This window comes from Otolemur garnettii, unplaced genomic scaffold (genome assembly GCF_000181295.1).
Source record: "Otolemur garnettii isolate 467f Iridium unplaced genomic scaffold, OtoGar3 scaffold00060, whole genome shotgun sequence".
Lineage (NCBI taxonomy): Eukaryota > Metazoa > Chordata > Mammalia > Primates > Galagidae > Otolemur > Otolemur garnettii.
In genome coordinates this window covers 4,416,324-4,436,311 of record NW_003852455.1, presented here as the reverse complement: position 1 = coordinate 4,436,311, position 19,988 = coordinate 4,416,324, and the positions used below count along the sequence as shown (strand labels likewise).

General features: G+C 37.8%; 1 protein-coding gene and 1 pseudogene across 1 annotated transcript in view; one reads left to right on the top strand and one right to left on the bottom strand.

Annotated features, from left to right (window-relative positions):
- The window catches only part of FGF12 (fibroblast growth factor 12), a 530,610-nt gene that overhangs the window by 491,228 nt on the left and 19,394 nt on the right, over nt 1–19,988 (bottom strand). The gene's annotated exons all lie outside the window — the stretch shown is intronic.
- On the top strand, nt 464–1,650 carry LOC100951045 (annotated as a pseudogene).

Sequence of the window (19,988 nt, the reverse complement as noted above, 5' to 3'; positions counted from 1 at the left end):
AAACTGTGGAGCTTTTGTATGTAATCAAAATTAAGTTGTTCTTGGCTTAAAATAGATGGCTATAGCTATAAAATATCTTAAATAAGCCTCATGTTAATGACAAAGCAAAATCCCATAATAGTTACATAAAAGATAGAAAAAAGGATATCAGAATGTAGCACTACAAAAAAAAAAAAAAAGGAAGGCAGCAAGAGAGAAAGTAAAGAAGAAATGCCCAGAAAACAGTATGGAGACTTCTACAAAATACACAGGAATAATTAACAAACTGCCAAGAGTAAATCCTTATCTATCAATAATTGCTTTATATGTAAGTGGACTAAGTCTGTCAAACAAAAGCCTTAGAGTACATGAATGTGTTTTTAAAAGACTCAAATATATGTTGCCTACAAGAGACTCATTTTATCTTTAAGAACACACAAACTGGTACTGGCTAGAAGGCGACGGGCCTGTGGTTTGTGTGAAAATGCCTCGTGTAAAAGCAGCTCAAGCTGGAAGACAGGGCCCTGCAAAAAAACATCTTGCAGAACAGTTTGCAGCTGGGGAGGTAGTAACTGACATGGGAATAAAAGAATAGAAAGTAGGATTACCCATTGGCCAAGGTGGCTTTGGCTGTATATATCTTGCTGATACAAATTCTTCAAAATCAGTTGTCAGTGATGTACCCTGTGTTGTGAAAGTGGAACCCAGTGACAATGGACCTCTTTTTACTGAATTAAAGTTCCACCAGCGAGCTGCTAAACCAAAGCAAATCCAGAAATGGATTCGTACCCATAAACTGAAGTACCTCGGTATTCCTAAGTATTGGGGGTCTGGTCTTCATGATAAAAATGGAAAAAGTTATAGGTTTATGATAATGGATCGCTTTGGGAGTGACCTTCAGAAAATATATGAAGCAAATGCCAAAGGTTCTCTCGGAAAACTGTCTTGCAACTAGGCTTAAGAATTCTGGATATTCTTGAATATATTCATGAGCATGAGTACATACATGGAGATATCAAGACCTCAAATCTTCTTCTGAGCTAAAGAATCCTGACCAGGTGTACTTGGTAGATTATGGCCTTGCCTATCGGTACTGCCCTGATGGAGTTCATAAAGAATACAAAGAAGACCCCCAAAGATGTCATGATGGCACCATTGAATTCACCAGCATTGATGCACACAATGGCGTGGGCCCATCACGACGTGGTGATTTGGAAATACGTGGTTATTGCATGATCCATGCTGACTGACCATCTTCCTTGGGAGGATAATTTGAAAGATCCTAAATATGTTAGAGACTCCAAAATTAGATATAGAGAAAATATTGCAAGTCCAATGGACAAGTGTTTTCCTGAGAAAAACAAACCAGGTGAAATTGCCAAATACATGGAAACAGTGAAATTACTGGGCTATACTGACACACCTCTTTATCAAAATTTATGAGATATTCTTTCACAAGGACTGAAAGCTATAGGAAGTAAAGATGATGGCAAACTGGACCTCACTGTTGTGGAGAATGGAGGTCTGAAAGCAAAAACAATAACAAAGAAGCGAAAGAAAGAAATTGAAGAAAGCCCAGAATCTACTGTTGAAGATATGGAATGCTCAAATACGCAGACAGAGGAGGGCACACAAACCCATTCAAGAACCAGGAAGAGAGTCCAGAAGTAATTCAGATGCTATGAATTTGAAGTTTTCTCTTCTTTCTTTTCTTCCTTTTCACTTGATTTTTTTTTCTCCTTCACTATTTGAAATGTTTTATTTTCAGGAGATTCTTGTGGGATGGGAATAACAATTAAATACCATTGTCTTCAGAAAACAGAAGATTTTTTATTAAAATACTTTGTACAATTTATTAAACGCTAATTTATGAAATTCCATAATCTTCAGGTTATACTCTTTAAACTATTTCAAGATATCTGTGTTTAAGATTTTGAAAGACATCTAAGAAAAATTACTATGACATACACTTTTCTAATTGTTGTACATTTCCCAGAATGGATAAAAATGTTTGAGAAAATTCTCACTTTTAAGGAAATCCAAAACTTAAAATAAAAATATCTTTTGTTTGATTAAAAAAACACACAAACTGAAAGTGAAGAAATAAAAAAAGATATTTCATGCAAATGAAAACTAAAGAGAGCAGGGCTGGCTACAGTTCTATCAGACAAGATAGACTTTAAGTAAAAAACTATTGCAAGTGACAAAGAAGGTCATTATCTAATGACAAAAGGGTCAATTCATCAAACCCTTATAATAATGAGAACTATATAGGTATGCAACATGAGCACCTAAATGTGAAAAGTAAATGATAATACATCTGAAGTGACAGAATAATATGTGTATAAAAGCATTTCGGTATCCCCTTTAAAATATCTTAGAGATATTCACAGACCATTCCATCCAACCATAGCAGAGGACAAATTCCTCTCAAATGCACGTGGAATATTCTCCTGCCTAGATAATATGTTAAGACACAAAAAATCTATAAAAATTTAAGAAGATTGAAGTCATATCAAGTATCTTTTCCAACCATAATTTATGAACCTAGAAATCGATAACAGGAGAAAAACTAGAAAATTCATGATGAGGTGGAAATTAACTCATATGCTTCTGAAGCATTAATGGGGGGATCAGACAACAAATCAAAAGGGAAATTTAAAAAATATCTTGGGACAACATACAAAAGACTATGGATGCCGTAAAAACAGTTCTAAAGGGGAACTTTATAGCAAAAAAATGCCTACATTACTAGACAAGAAATATCTCAAATAAACAATCTAATGTTATACTTCAAGGAACTAGAAAAAGAAGAAACTAGTCCAAAGTTAGTAAAAGAAAGAGAATAAAAAAGATCAGAACAGGAATAGAACAAATACAGAACAGCAAAACTCTTAAAAATAAAAAGAATTGATGTTTTGAGAAACAAAACTGACAAACCCTCAAAGACACAAATAAATAAAATAAAATATAATACGAAAGTGGAAACATTACAATGAATGCCTCAGAAATAAAAAGCATCATAAGAGACTATTATGAACAATCATGAATCAAGAAATTACATAACCTAAAGGAAATGGACAAATTTCTAGAAACATACAACCTATCAAGATTGAATTTAAAAGAAATAGAAAACCCTTTTAGTTGACAAATGACAACTAAAAGGATTGGCATAGGAATTATAAAAGCCTCCGAGCAAAGAAAAGCCCAAGACCAGATGCCTCGCTGATTGAATCCTACCAAACATTTAAAGAAACATTAATAGCAATCCTTCTCTAGCTATTCAAAAAAAAAATAGAAATAAAGGAAATACTTCCAAACCCGTTTTGTTGAGGCCAACATTACCCTGATAATAAAGCTAGAAAAAGACACTGCAAGAAAACTATAGTCCCATTATCTCTGGTGAACACAGACGCGAAAATCTTCAATGAAATACTTACAAACCAAATTCAACAATACATCAAAAACATTATACATCGTGACTGAGATTTATCCCTAGGATGCCAGATTGTTTTAATGTTGGCAAATCAATCAATGTGATGCAACAAATGAAAGATAAAAATCACATGATCATGTCAATAAATACAGAAAAAGCATTGACAAAGTCTGACATCCTTTCATAAAACAAACTCTCCAAACCTAAGGTATAGCAGGAAACGTCCTCAACACAATGTAGGCTATTTATGGGATGAGAAACAAAAGCTCTTCTCTAAGATCTGGCTCAGGACAAGGATATTCATTCTCACCATTCTATTAAACAAAGTACTAAATGTACAAGCAAGAGCAATCGAACCAAAGGGAAAAAAGAAAAAGGAAAAAAAAATTGTAAAAGAAGCTATCCATATTAGAAAGTAGAAAGTATGGCTCGGCGCCTGTGGCTCAAGCGGCTAAGGCGCCAGCCAGACACCTAAGGTGGCGGGTTCAAATCCAGCCTGGACCCGCCAAACAACGATAATGGCTGCAACCAGAAAAATAGCCGGGCGTTGTGGCGGGTGCCTGTGGTCCCAGCTACTTGGGAGGCGGAGGCAGGAGACTCGCTTGAGCCCAGGAGTTGGAGGTTGCTGTGAGCAGTGAAGCCATCACACTCTACCCAGGGGAACAGCTTGAGGCTCTGTCTTAAAAAAAAAAAAAAAAAAAGAAAGTAGAAAGTAAAACTATCCCCATTTGCTGATGACATGATCTTTATGTAAAAAAATACTCTTGGCTTGGCCCCTATAGCACAGTAGTTATGGCACCGGTAACATATACCAAGGCTGGCGGATTCAAACCCAGCCCAGGCCAGTTAAGCAACAATGACAACTGCAACAGAAAAATAGCCCAACATTGTGGCAGGCACCTGTGGTCCCAGCTATCTGGGAAGCTGAGGCAAGAGAATCACTTAAGCCTAAGAGTTAGAGGTTGCTGTGAGCTGTGATGTCGCAGCACTCTACCGAGGGCAACATAGTGAGGCTCTGCCTCTAAATAAATAAATACATACATACATAAATAAATGAATAAAACCCAAAGATACCAGAAGAAAACCATTAGAACTAACAAAAGCATATTTTGCTTATCTTTGAGTTGATGTATCACAAGTCATAATCAATTTATTGTTTATTTGCTGTTCCAAATGGAAACCTAGCCTTTTTTTTTTTTGCAGTTTTTGGCCGGGGCTGGGCTTGAACCACCACCTCCAGTATATGGGGTCAGTGCCCTACTCCTTTGAGCCACAGGCACCACCCCAAACCTAGCCTTTTTCGTCTTGTTTCTCATTGACTTTGCGCCTCACTGACCCCATGGCTTTCTCTACTGTGAGTCTGAATATTTAAAATCTATCTTTTGTCCAGAAAGAACTCAAGTGTCACTTCCTAGGACAAGCCTTCATTATTTGGGGTGGAGGTGGGAGAGGCATTTTCGTTTGTCTCCTATATCAGCTTGGCTTATACATATTTATGCATTCTATTAGACGGCAGGCTCTCAGAGGATCCCACTCATCACGGAACCCCTCCCACACCTGCTGCAGATGACCTTTAGGACTCATAGGGAATGTCTTACACAGTAGGTTCCCAGGGGATGTCTTACACAGGTAGGTTCCCAGGGAATAACTTAGACAATTTTTCAGTGAACAAACTGAGTAATAAAAACTGAGGATTCAACTTGAAATTTGTGAGTTAATTAAATTAAATTAGTTAATTAAAGGATTATAGTTGAGGATCTATGACTCATATTTTTAAAACTCGAGTTCCTCACCCAAAGCATGATGCCTGTAGATGAAGGGTTGTTTACCCAGGAGATTCAGTTTTTTCTACCTGTTGGGTCAACTAGTCAGCAAGGATAAGGCACTCACTTTCTACATGTCATCTAAGTGACATCTGGGCATAGTTTTATATTCTTGAAATGGGAATGCTAACAATTTTAGGACTGCTGTAAGCCATGGTGAATGCCAGGCTATGATGCTCTTGGCACATGTGTTTTTATGGGGTACTAAGCTAGACACCATGTCATTTCCTAACTGTGAGCAACAGTCAAACACTTGTACCCGCCAGAGTATCCCAAGTTGTATTTCTTCATTTGTGTTATTCTGAGTTTGTACCTGTTCCTTTAAGTGAACTTGGAAAGTTTTGCAGAGAAGCCCAGAGCAATTGACTGATGCCAGTAATTCTTATCAGATTCGCCCACTATGGGTTCCCCTTGGGCAATGCTACAGAGGTTTTTAGGGTCTTTGTATTTCTAGAACCAGCAAGCAGATGAGGGAGGAGACTTAGGCAGCTGGCGTAGTCTAGGTTCAGAGAAGAAAGACTCTCTTTCAAAAGCTAGTACATCACAGGCGTGCCACCAGGGGATTGTGGAGTGGGAGGAGACTGCTGGACTAGGAGGCCCAGCTGCAGTACTGGTGGGTGAGCAGTACTACTCACTACTGAGAGGGTGAACTTGGCTCGGACATTCCATTATGCTCATCCTCTATCTCCTCACTACAATCAGGAAAAATGACTATTCCATGGACCTTATGACAATGCTGCTTAAACTGTAAGGAGCTAAGGGAATCAGCTAGTTCCTACCCACCAGGTAATATGTATGAGTAAATGGCAGACTTCCTGAGTGAAGGTCGTGACTATAACTCGGACTTTACCTTACAAACGCAAACAATGTGATCTAATCATGTGTACCCTCATATTCATCTGAAATTTTAAAACAATTAATCAATAAAATAAAAATGTGAATTCCAGCTGGTAGGTCTAGGTGGGGCATTTCTAATGAGCTCCTGAGTAATGCAGATATGCTGATTCGCAACATTGTATACAACAAAGCCAGACCATGGGGGATTGGGAAGTAAGGGATAGGGGAATATTTTATAAACTGTAGTGCATTGAAGAAGGTATTTGATTAGCAATAACACAGGTGCTTTCTCTTTAGTACAGGATTGTTTGCTCCCCACCCTGCCCTGAGGATTGGGACTTCTTTTCAAGGGCTCCCCCACCCTTCCTCACCTCTCAGTTCTCTGAGCAGTTGGTTCCAGCTCAAGGGCTGACTTCTGCTTCCAGAGCTGTGGAATTCGTTTCTTCCAGAAGGCAGCAGGCTAATGTGGTGATTTAGCTCTGCAATGACTCCCCAAAGGTTACTGAGAGGGCTCTGAGGAATCCTTGGAAAAACACACAGTTCCCTTAAAAGAAACATGGTCTGGGTCTATAATCACTCCTTGACGGTATCTATTAGACTCAAATTGCTTTTGGAAATAGGACAGAGAGAATTTCCCTTCTTACAGACAGGTTTGTGTCTCTCTCCCACCAGCAATCTGAGGTTCTCGCAACTTCATCAGAGATGTGTATATTTTTTAAAGGGGAAATTATGGATCCTGTCCCAAATTTCTAGTATACTCCCAGAAGCTCGACTCCCAGAAGCTCGACTCCCAGTGGCAATTCAGACTTCCAGAGGAACTTATTGCTTGAAACTGCCAGAAAGCTCAGATGTTCGCTATCTGAAGGTTACTAGGAGAGCATGCTACGTTAGGGAGAGTGTGGACTGATGAGTCCCCAAGCGTGTCCTTTTGCACATCTGAGAGTTGATTGTGATGAGCCCACTAGTCAGGAGAAAAGGGGCATGAGGGTGGAGATGTCCTGTGGCCTGACCAAACCTCCTCTCCAACACTCCCCTTCTCTGACTTCACGGACCCCTTGATGCTCCGCAGATATGCCAGGCACACTCCTGCCTCAGAGAACTTGCATTTGCTGTTCCCTGTGTGGTTCCCCCACAGAGGCCATTGTTTTCTCATTGCTTCCTTAATTGGGGTCCTTATCCAAATGTTGCATTCTTAGTGAGGTCTTCCATAACCTAATTAAAATTCTGAATTAATACCCCAATGTCTCCTAGCACCCCCTACCCCTCATTCCTGATCTCTTTTTTTTCATAGTACTTTCAATAACTGACATAACTTGTTTACGTACCTAGTAGTCTTTCCCCCAAATGAAAGCAGGAAATTCTGTGGGTTTTCCTCACTGCTTTATGTAGATCGGTGCTTAGCATACCATAAGCCTCAAGAAATACGAGTGAATTAATAAATCTTTTCATTAATTAATAATGTGGGGTTATTAAAGTCTTGAATCTCAGATAATGTGGCCACTTATCAAAACTATATATTATATATAAGTTTCTCTAAAAAACTGTTTACTTAAAAAATGTGTTGTTTTGGACTGGGAGACAAAGCCAATAGATCCAAGTTTGGTTTATGGCCTGTAGCTACGTACCAGTATAAACACATCCAGGCCCTTTCCAAGCTCTGTCTCTCACTGAAAAATATAGAAATCATACCAGATTTTAGTCTCTTCTAAACACCAACATTATATACTCTTAAAATAATAATAGCAATGGTTTGGTTTTACACCAAACAACATTTACGGAGTATTAATATGGGTCAGACACCGTCCTAGGGCATGGAGGCCGTCAAAGTGACTGAATACAAAGTTTCGCTTCCTTAGCCCTATGACCAGCAAGGAGACAAAAGACAAAGTTAAATATTAACCTAAATTCTCGTAATGAGCAGAAATGATGAATTCTAATATTCCTGTCAGCTCTATCATTAATTCACCTTTGGTTTTCTGGAGATTGGAAAGGGTTATATATTTACCAAAGATGATTAAATAGCAACAGATCTTACGACTCTTATCTTACTTTTTTTTCATTTTCTCCCCAAAGGTGATGATTGGTCTCCTTTTTTCAAAGACAAATCACAAAAATTCTGCCGAGCAGATCTCAGGTGTCAATAGCTCCTTGGCCTTCCCTGTGCTCCCCAGACTGTTAGCTTCCTTCTTAAATATTAGGCCCTTTACTGCTTTTAGCCAAGTTCTATCATGTTAACACTTTAAAGAGAATTTGGTGTCAGGAGAGAGAAGTCTTTCCTCATTTTGTCTAAAGATATGTCTGATAATTTTGTCTTTTTTATCCCTAAAAATACTGCCATCAGTGTTTCCAGATAAACTCTTACAACACATTTGTAACTTTTTTTTTTTTTTTTGAGACAGAGTCTCAAGTTGTTGCCCTTGGTAGAGCGCTGTGATGTCACAGCTCACAGCAGCCTCCAACTCTTGGACTTAAGCGACTCTCTTACCTCAGCTTCGCAAGTAGCTGGAACTACAGGTACCCACCACAACACCCAGCTATTTTTTTGTTGTTGACGTTGAGTTGCCATTGTTGTTTTAGCTGACCCGGGCCGGGTTCAAACCCATCAACCTAAGTGTATGTGGCCAGCGCCCCACCCACTGAGCTACGGGCTCTGAACAACACATTTGTAACTTTCAACTATTTTTTTCCTTTTCATTTCTTGTTTCTAATCCTTACCTGTCACCAAAATACTAGCCACATCTTTTTTCTTGGCTTCAAGTTTTACATCTGTCAGGTGAGGGACTGGGCAAAACAACACCCAGGCCATTTCCAACTCTAATTTCTGTTATACTTTTAGTATTTTCCACAACAACAAAATCTGTCCGAGCTTATCTGCTCTGCCCTTTCTGATGCAATTTCTGTCATTGAAAAAGAATGAGTCAGTGGTAATCATGGCTTTCAGAAAGCTGAATCTGATGGAACATTGATGTCAGTGCTGGGTATAAAAATGCCAAGTAATAACTGTTCAGTAATTGTGGAGTGCGAGATACCCAGTCCTACACATTTGTTTCTAGCTTATGAGAGAAGAGCTTATTATCTAGAACACATTACAAAAATTCCATCATTTCTAACTGTAAAATCAACTGCAATCAACAAATCTTTCTTAGCCACACTGGCAGAAAGTCACCTGCAATACTTGGAAAAAGGTGAATTTCCCAGTCTACCCTGACCTTGATCTTCCATCCAATCATTAATTTTGTGTAGTCAAATCTAGTCAAATGCACTGCATATTAGATTGTGCAGTAAGCACTCAGAAGCCTTGCAGAGAGAGATGGAAGATCCCTGAGAGAAGGCTGGACGCAAGACCTTGCTGTAAATTCTCTCCCCAGTACTCTCTCTGGGCTTCTGGCTCTGATGTGAAGGATGAGGGCTCAGTGAGACAGTTCCCACATCCTTTGAGTCAGTTATTTCACGGTACCTAGTCATTTTCATTGTGGAAGAAATGAGTTTCAATCTCTCTTCCCCAAAGGTAACTACAGAACAGGAAGATAACTTGACAGATCATTTTAGTCAGATACAAAAAAAGACAACTTAAAAATGCAAAGGTCATCAGTCCTTGTCTTTGATCTTTACAGATGGAAACTGCAGTCCCTCCTGCTGAATCCCGGCTGTGCTTGTCACCACTGACATCAAACCAAAATCTCTCCTTTCTAAGAGGAAGGGGAAACTATAGGGCTCCTCATAAAATCATCGCAGATGCCTGAGGGTAGTAATTAGCACATTTTCTGTGCTGTCTCTTTTTCAGGTTAAGTAACTGCGCTTCTCTTAACTTGTCATGAAAGGGTTATTTCAGATGTGTACTCTTATTTTTACAAGGTTCTTCTGAACTAGTGTCCCAAAATGGACATGATGATTTTAAAATATCCAATAATGTAGAACATAAACAGAGATCACATTCATAACCCCAGAAAATTTTATTTCTTTAAAAATCTAAATTGTAGCCCCAGTTATTGAAGTTTAAGAACCACTGTATTTAATGTATTTGAATAAAATAAAATTAGAATTTTACTTGGCAATAAAATGAATCCAAATAAAGGTCCTGTCACACCATAATGAAAAGATACATTGTACCTTTTTAAAGATTTGTCATTGAAAATGAGGCGAAGATGAAGCAATGACTTCTGACTACTATGACATCTGGTTTTGTGAGTGGAAGCCCCTCATCAGTTTGCATAGATACATTATGAAGACATCTGAGGCCACCAAACAGTTACAACTCCTCAAAATGGCACTATGGCACAGTAATAATAACCTTAAACATAGCATTAATTATTTTAAAAGAAATTCATGGGAAGATACTGTGCTAAAATCAAAATAGAGACCAAGACAATTTTAGGCATGTCCCACATCAAATGAAGGCAATCTTAACTCTGCCTATGGTGTAGAGGTAAGGAAATTAGTCTGGAGGCCAGAATTATAGTGAAAATTACTATTTTTCTAAAAGTATAACATATGCATGCTATACATTAGCTCTCTGGGCTTCTTCATCCTACCTAACTACAACACTTTACCCTTTGACCCGCATCTCCACTTGCCCCATCCCTCACCACCTCTGGTAACCTGGGAACCATCAGTCAACTCTGTTTCTATGTATTTGACTTTTTTTTTAAACTTCCACATATACGTGAGATCATGCAGTGTTTTTATTTAGATGTCTAATTTATTTCGCTTCACATAAGGTTCTCCAGGTTCATCCATATTGTCTCAAATGGCAAGATCTCCTTTTTAAGCTAAATAGTGCTTCATTTAACACAGAACAATTTCTTTACCCATTTATGTGTCTATGGCACTTAATTTGTTCTCATATGTTGACTATTGTCAATAATGCTAAAGTTAGGCAATGGAACCAAATTTTATCCAGGCTTTATAACAAACCAATATATAATAAGTATCAATATTAGATAAATTCACCTTGAAAATATATGTAGAATTGAATACCTACATTATATAATTTGAGAAGGTTGTTATAGGCTTCTTATTTAAAAAGGGAATGGTTGATAAGATGATATTCATGCACAAAAACAGTGCAAATCATTTTGGGCAAAACTTTCAGAAACTCAAGTTGATTACATACAGCTCCCCACCTTAATTATTTAAATAACAGTGTAGCTTATCAGTATTTTCTCTACACTGCTTAGGATTTGGGAGTTTCAGAAGATTTCAAACTGACTCTCAACAGATGATATCTTGCTCAACGCCTGTTAAAGTCAAGATAGCATATGAAAAAACAACTATACTCTATAAAGCATTTGAAACATGCTATATATTTTACCTTCCCTCTGTCTCCTCAGAAAAAAGTAATCTCTTCTTATCCTATAGTCTTGGAAATCTGTTTTTTCTTTCTTACACAGGCATACCATACAGATATGGCAGGTTCATGTTCAGACCACGGCAATAAAGCAAATATCATGATTAAGGGGGCCACACAAATTGTGTGGTTTCCCAGTGCCCATGAAAGTTATGTTTGCAGTATATTATAGTCTGTTAAGTTAACAAAAGCATTATGTCTAAAAATATAATGTAAATAATTAAAAAAATACTTCATTTCTAAAAATTGTTAATGGTCATTTGAACCTTCAGCAAGTCACAGTCATTTGCTGGTGAAGACTCTGGATTTGACGTTGAGGGGTACTGACTGATCAGGATAGTAGCTGCCAAAGGCTAAGGAACCTGTAGCAATTTCTTAAAATCAGACAATACTGAAGTATGAGTTGGCTTTTCCTTTCAGGAAAACTGTCTACAGTACACCAAGTTGTTTGATGGCAACAATATTATTCTACCCACAATAGAGCTTCTTTTAAAATTGGAGTCAATCCTCTCAAACTTATCAACTAAGATATTCTAAATCTTTTGCTGTCATTTCAAAAATGGTTAAAGCATCTTCACCAGAAGTAGATTCCATCTCAAGACATTACTTTCTTTACTAATCTGTAAGAAGCAACTCACCATCCATTCAAGTTTTATTGTGAGATTGCCGCAATTCAGTCAGATCCTCAGGCTCCACTTCTAATTCTAGCTCTCCTGCTATTCTCATCACATCTGCAATTACTTCCTTCCGTCAAGTCTTGAATCCCACAAAATCACCTAGAAGAGCTGGAATCAACTTCTTCCAAACTCTTGTTAATACTGATATTTTGATCTCTTCCTATGAATCATGAATGTTCTTAATGGCATCTCAAATGGTAAATGCCTTCCAGAGGTTTTTCAATTTACCTTCTCCAGATCCATCAGAGAAATCACTATCTATAGTATCTATAGAGCCTTATAAAATGTATTTCTTAAGTAATAAGACTTGAAAGTTAAAATAACCTCTTGATCCATAAGCTATAGAATGGATGAGTGTTAGCAGGTATAAAAATAGCATGAATCTTTTTGAGCACCTCCATCAGAGCTCTTAAGAAACCAGATGCATTGTCAATGAGCATTACTATTTTGAAAGGAATTTTTTTTTCTGAGCAGTAGGTCTTAATAGTGGGTTTAAAACATTTATCAACATTTACATGCCGTAAACAGATGTGCTAACATTCAGGCTTTGTCGTTCCACTGATAAAGCACAGACAGAGTAGATTTAGCATAATTCTTAAGGGGCCTAAGATTTTCAGAATGGTAAATGAGTACTGGCTTCCACTTCAAGGAAGCTGTACTAGGCCCCTACCAAGAGAGTCAGCCTGTCTTTTGAAGATTTGAAACCAGGCACTGACTTCTCTTCTTTAGCTATGAATGTCCTAGATGACATCTTTGTCATTATAGAGCTGTTCTGTATTCATTGAAAATCTGTTGTTTAGCCACTTTCATCAGTTATCTTACATCTTCTGGATAAGTTGATAACTCCCTAAAACAGTTATGATGCTAACACCAAATATCACTCATCACAGATCACCATTACAGATACAATATAATAATAATGGAAAACTTTGAAATATTGCAAGAATGAGCAAAATGCATCACAGAGACAGGAAGTTAGCTCCTCTACTGGAAAAAAATGGCATAACTAGATGTTCGTGACAGGGTTGTTACCTCAAACCTTTAACATGTAACAAATGCAACATCTGCAAAGTGCAATAAAATGAGGTATCCCTATATGATTTTAAACACATGCTGCTTTTTTTTTACATGAAATCAAGCATCTCTTATAATAGGAGCTGTCTTAATCATATTTCTACAGTGCTAAGCAGAGTGCCTGCTTTTTAACAAGTACTCTGTTTTTTTGTTTTTTGCTAAATGAAGACAAGAAATTAATTTATAGTTACTAGAGAATATATCACAACAAAATGCACTTTAGGTGTTGTAGACATTAGTTGGCCTCTCACACAGAATTTCATCTGCTCCTCCCAGATTCAATAGAAAAATTTACTGGATAGAAGATTCCACGGGTTCTTTTTAGTGATTAAAAAAATTGGTGCTTTCTTTAAAATAATTCCTTACAAATACCTACTCAAAATACGTGTGTTACTTGGGCTTCAAATTGGTGGGACTTCTGATTTAATAATCTAAACCTAGTAATAAGTTTATTTGATCCAAAAACCATAGGTGTTTTTAAACTGGAAGAAAGTCTCTGGATCACCTTTTGTTTAGCCCACCTCATATTACCGATGACGCAACAGAAGCACATGAGATGAAGCGACTTTGCCAAGGTTACATCAAGTCAGTGAGTGAGAGCTGAGTAGCACCAGGATGGACTTCAGGTCACCCGACTCTCAGGCCTGTGCCATTTTCTTCCTTCCTGTCCTCTCGGATTTATTCATCCAGAACTAACTGACCAAGCAGAAATAATTGGGAATAGTCAGATCTCTATTAATAACAACTTGCTTTTATATAGTACTATATAGATTACAAAGCTCTTTCTCTCCTTAAAGCCTTCCCCAAACCCCAAAGGCAAGATATTTACATTCACTTACAAGAAACTAAGGCCTAGAAATATATAATGCGATAGGTTCAAGGTCATAGAGCTAAACTTGAACCCAGTTGTTTACTACACATCTAATTCTCTATAAATAGAGCCACAATAATTTTTGTTCTAGAAATACAATCAGTCCAAGAAAAAGAATTATCCATTCCAATCCTTATTTTCATTCTATGAAGCCAAGAGTCTAAATGGCCTTTCCAAGTAAGTCTGTGAAACATTTATGGATTCAGAAAATGCTTTTAAAAGAGTTTTAAGATTGGGCACAGTGACTTATGCCTGTGATCCTAGCACTCCGGGAGACCAAGGTGAGAACATCACTTGAGCCCAGGAGTTCGGGACCAGCCTAGGCAAAGTGAGATTCCATCTCCACTAGAAATAGAAAAATTATCCAGGTATTATGGTGATTGCCTATAGTTCCAGCTACTTGGGAGGCTGAGAGAGTAAAATCATTTGAACCCAGGAGTCTGAGGTTATTGTGAGCAAGGCTGACACTATGGCACTCTAGCCTGGGCAACAGAATAAGACTTTGTCTTTGAAAAAAAAGAATGTTAACATTAACCAAATGAATAACCCAAGCAAAAGTAATAGGTAAAATATCAAAAAAACAGGACAACCACAAAAATGCATGGCAAATTGATCTGGGCAAGGACTTCTTCAGTAATACCCACAAAGCATGGGCAACCAAAGCAAAAAAATCAATAGGAAAGAGACAACCCACAGAAAGGGAGAAAATGTCTGCAAACTACCCATCAGACCAGGGAATAATAACTAGAATATATAAGAAGCTCTAAATATGGAATGGGAAAAACTCAAATAATCTAATGAAAAAATAGGCAAAGGATGTGCATAGATATTTCTCAAAAATAAGACAAAAATGGCAAACAAGTATAAGAAAAAATGCTGAACAACATTAGTCATAGAGAAATGCAAATAAAAACTGCAACAAGATATTGTCTCACCCCTGTTAATACGGCTTTTTTTGATTAAAGAACAGATAATAACGAATGTAGATGAGGAAGTGGAGAAAGGGGAACCCTTGTACTTGGTTGATGGGAATATAGATTCGTGCAATCGCTATGAACAGTACAGAGGCTCCTCAAAGAAATGAAAATAGAGCAACCAAAGGACCAGCAATCCCACTGCTGAGTCTATATCCAAAGGAGGGGAATCCAGCATATGGAAAAGATTTCTGCACTCCCACATTTATTGTAGTTGATCGACTACAGCACTATAAAATATTAGGATTTAGAATCAACTTCAACACCCATCAACATGTGAATAAAGAATGCACAAAGGAATATTTTAATGTGTAGCCGCACAAAGAATAAAATATTGCCATTTCCAACGACGTGGATGGAACAGGAGAACAATATGTTAAGTAAATAAAACAAGCACAGAAAGACAAAAAGTATCACGTTTTTATTCATGTGTGAAAGCTAAATAGTAAAAACAATGGATCTCCTAGAGACAGAGAGTCAAATCATGGTTACTAGAGGCAGGGAAGGTTAGCGGGGGCTGGGAGCATAAAACAGGGATGATTAATGGATGCAAAAGTAGTTAAGTAGATAGAATGAGCAACATTGGATAGCAGAACAAAGTGTCTGTAATCATCAATAAGTTAGAGTATACTTTAACTCAAAGAGTGATATCGGAATATTCCTAACACAAAGAAATCATAAATGTTTAAGGTAATGGCACCCAAGTACCCTGATTTGATTAATTCACCTGTATGCCTATATCAAAGCATCACATCTACCTATAAAGATATGCAACTATTATGTACCTAAATAATTAAAAACTAAAAACTGCATGTTTACTGAAGTGGTTTACACACCAAGGACAAGAAAGGCCTTCATTATTCACTTATTTCAGCTCCCTCATTTGAGTTGAGGAAACTGAAACACCTCTATTCCCAGTCCTCAGTAAGCAGAAATCCCAGGTTATTTTAAAGGACAAAGGTGAGGATAGCTGTGGCTCCAGGAAGGCCACCTCTTTGAACCAGCACAGCATTCCTTTTGTTGGCAGTCACAAAAGATCCTAAGGAGTAGGGTCGCTGAGGATGTAGCTAAAGACAAGGCTGCACTTAGCCAGTGGAAGGTGATGGCAGCTGGCATTGTGGCGGAAGCTGACAGGGAACAGCAAAGCTCTTACAGGCATGTCCAACCTTTTGGTTTCTCTGCACCACATTGGAAGAGAAAGAGTTGTCTTGAGCCACATATTAAATACACAAACACTAATAAAACCTCATAAGTGAAAAAAAAAAAAGGTCCATGAGTCATTTTTGTGATATCCACCACCACAGATAAGCAAAGATGTCCTCACATGATCCACATCATACAACCTGTGGGCAGAACCAGAAGACTGGGGGTCACACAGACACACAGATAAAACCAGGAAATGCGCCACTTTCTGGATGAGGATGAGAACAACAGAGAAGACATTGTTTTCTTGCTCATTTTTAGAAATTGCTTCTATGAAGGTGGAGGAAACAGTTTGGATGCTTAATTAGACTTTCCAGGGATGAGAATTGATAATTCCCCTCCATGGGCAAGAAGAGGTTAAGTCACAGTGATTATAATCCATTATGTCAAAGATTATATCTGAGTTTGGAGTAGAGACGAGAAATGTTTCAAAAGAGAAAGAAGGGGAAGTTGAAGCATGCATGCTGTGTATGTCATCTCTGGGTGTGGTGCTATAAAAATCAAATAAACAATATTATTATAGATTGAAGGCTTTATATTTTTATTCACTCAAATAACCTCCTATCATATACTTAATACGTGCCAAGTCACTAGAATCACAAAAAAGAAAGATATAGTCCTTCCCTTCTTGAATCCCACAGCCTAGACAAGAGGCTCTGATCCAAGGAACTCCAGTATTGAATAGAAAGAAATGAACACTGCAGGAGACGTTTGAAGGACTGGGAGGGACAGACTTCTCTGGAGAAAAGTATCAAGAAAAATTTTATTGAAAAGATCACAATCTATGCATTTATGAATACACAAAGTTAATATACTTTGGGAAGTCGTAAGATCTCTTTCAAGCTGTGTTTTGCTTTTAGTGAGTACTTATTGTTAGTATTATATTACTGAGAACTGACAATGGAACATTATATATGTTTTATATAGTTCTTAGACTTCCCAATAGTTTACCATTTGATAATCACTAACTCATGAAATGATAAACTGAATAGCATACCTTATATCCTTACGTGTTCACCAAAGACAGCATTCTCCTCCTCTCTGAAATGTTTAAATACTGTGTTTATACATCTGTTGTATGCTTTCAAGACAATGTAAACATAGAAACATCTCAAAAATACATTGCAAAATGGCACACCAATGCATCATCTGGGAAACCGTACCCTGAGTGTGCTGGGTAAATTTAAATTCAATCAATACTAACCTATATGAATTTTAAAACCCCTGTTCTAGGTGAAGAACTGTGAGCCTGCTTTTAAAAGCAGCAATGAGAACTTCAAGCCATTCTCTCTTTATAGCATTACATCAAAGAGTTTGTAGTCCTATTCTTAAGTCCACAGCAAAGCTATTTCAATTAAATTACTGGGGTTTTTTTTTTTTTTAAGAATTTCCATGGTTTTTTTTTTTTTTAATTGGCCGGGACTGGATTTGAACCTGCCACCTCTGGCATATGGGACCAGCGCCCTATCCCTTTGAGCCACAGGTGCAGCCCTAAATTACTGTTCTTAAAGAAATTGTCACAAGTTTTAAAAGTTGCTGTTTCCAGATTTCCGAGACTCAGAGCCACTGATTAAAAATTTGAGTAATATTAGATAGATAACTGGGCTTTGGAGTGGCAGGTCAATATAATTTAGTGGAAAAAAACATTAGTGAAAGAATCAAGAAACCTGAGTTTCAGTCTTTGATTTCACTAGAATTGAACTGCTTTTCCCCGAGCTTCAGTTTTTCCCAGGTAAAATGAAGAAGCTAATAAGAACTTTAAAATTCTCTTCTGATCATAAAACTCTATTACAGTGCTGGGAAGACAGTAATTTTGCCAGTTATAAATTGGCAAAAGGGTCACTCTGGAAAATTTGTGCCTGAATGTACTGAGAGCTAAGACATATTTCCAGTCATGAATTTTGCAGGCTGACTTAATAACTCCCCTCCTCTAGAACTTCTATCTCCTGTTAGTATGTCTGTGATGACTTTCATCATATTGCATCTTGGACATTGTTGTCTGTCTTCCATGCCAGTGTGGAAGGCTCATAAGGTCAAGAACAGTCTCTTATTCATTATCCTGTTTTGCCAACACCCAGCAATGTGGATGGCTTACAGTGAGTGTTCAGTGGATGCCTGGCAAGTGAAACAACGAACAAATGCATCAATAGCTACTTAAAAAAACTGTCTAGAGGCTAAGCACCCATAGCTCAGTGGCTCGGGTGCCAGCCACATACATCCGGGCTGGCGAGTTCGAACCCAGCCTGGGCCTGCTAAACAACAATGATAACTACAACCAAAAGATAGCCACATGTTGTGATGGATCCCTGTAGTCCCAGCCACTTATGAGGCTGAGGCAAGAGAATCTCTTAAGTCCAAGAGTTTGAGGTTGCTATGAGGTGTGATGCCATAGCACTCTACCAAGGGTGACATAGTGAGACTCTATCTCAAAAACGAACAAACAGAAAACTGTCTAGAGATGGTCCTAGGAATTCTCTTAAACTAGTAACTCTTTTAAGTGATTTGCATAGTATTTTCTCATGCAAAGAATACCTTCATGACCCTGGTGTCTAAAGTATGAATAAACTGAGGGACTTGGCCAAGGGCACTGTGGAAAACTCTGCCAAATATTATGCATGTAAAGAGGAACTCTGAGCTGAGATTATCCTGTTGCAAGGTAATCTGGTATCTTTAAAAAGTAAAGAGACTTCTCAGTAAGGATAAAAAATTGAAAAGTGGCTTTTACTTTCATTCCTACCTGAAACATCATTAAAAGTACAACAAAGGGGTGTGTGTGTTGCACAAATGTTCAAAGACAGAGGAAAAGGCAGATAAGACAATAAAAACAAAATTTTAGAACTGACAAACCAGCTGGTGAAAATATAAAGGGGTTAGCAGATCTGAGAAAGCTGAATCCTAAGTCAGCAGTGGGGAAAACCAATAAATAACCTAACCTAGACTGCACCATTTTAAAAGGTTTAGACAGTGGTATCACCAGGTTTGTCCAGATGTGGGGTAAAGGAGACAGGGATAAAATATGTAAAAATTATGGAAAGTTTGTTTTTAAGAAGGTGTTATAACCTTAAGCCCTCGTCTATACATTAAGCATTTAAGCAACTGCCCTCCCTCATCACAGAAGAAGATTAGAGATTTATTCTTTGTAGTGGAAAGAAAAAGGTTCAATCTGTGGGCAGAGCAAGTACCACATTGAAAATTAGGAGATTAAATGAGCATTTATACAATGATTGGTGACAGCCAGAGAACCCTTAGAGCCAGGCCTTTACCACCAGGCAGAGGAGTGGAAGAGTCTTCTTTAAGAAATCATGTAAACATCAGAGATAAGACCTAAAGATACTGACATCAGGAGTTTCCCCTGTGAAAAGCCCACCAAGATCACTATACAATGAAGATCATTGTGGTTGACATACAGGGCTTCCTGTCACCTCCTTAGCCACCTACGCCCACTCTGAAATATGAACAGGCACCAAATATAAAAACATCTCCAGAAAGTCTCTAATATGAAAGATAGAAATCTAAACAAATGTAAACGAAAAAGCTGACTGGAAATAGAGAATATGGAGAGAGGCCAGACCTTCTAAGGAGTGGATCAATATTCTCAGCAAAATATTAGAAAATATTGATTGCATCAGTGAAATAAGAAATCATATTATAAACATTGTAACGGAAGTTTTAGCCATCGCAGTTAGGGAAGGAAAAGCAATCAAAGGCATCCATATAGGGTCAGAAGAGATCAAACTTTCACTCTTTGCAGATGATATGATTGTATA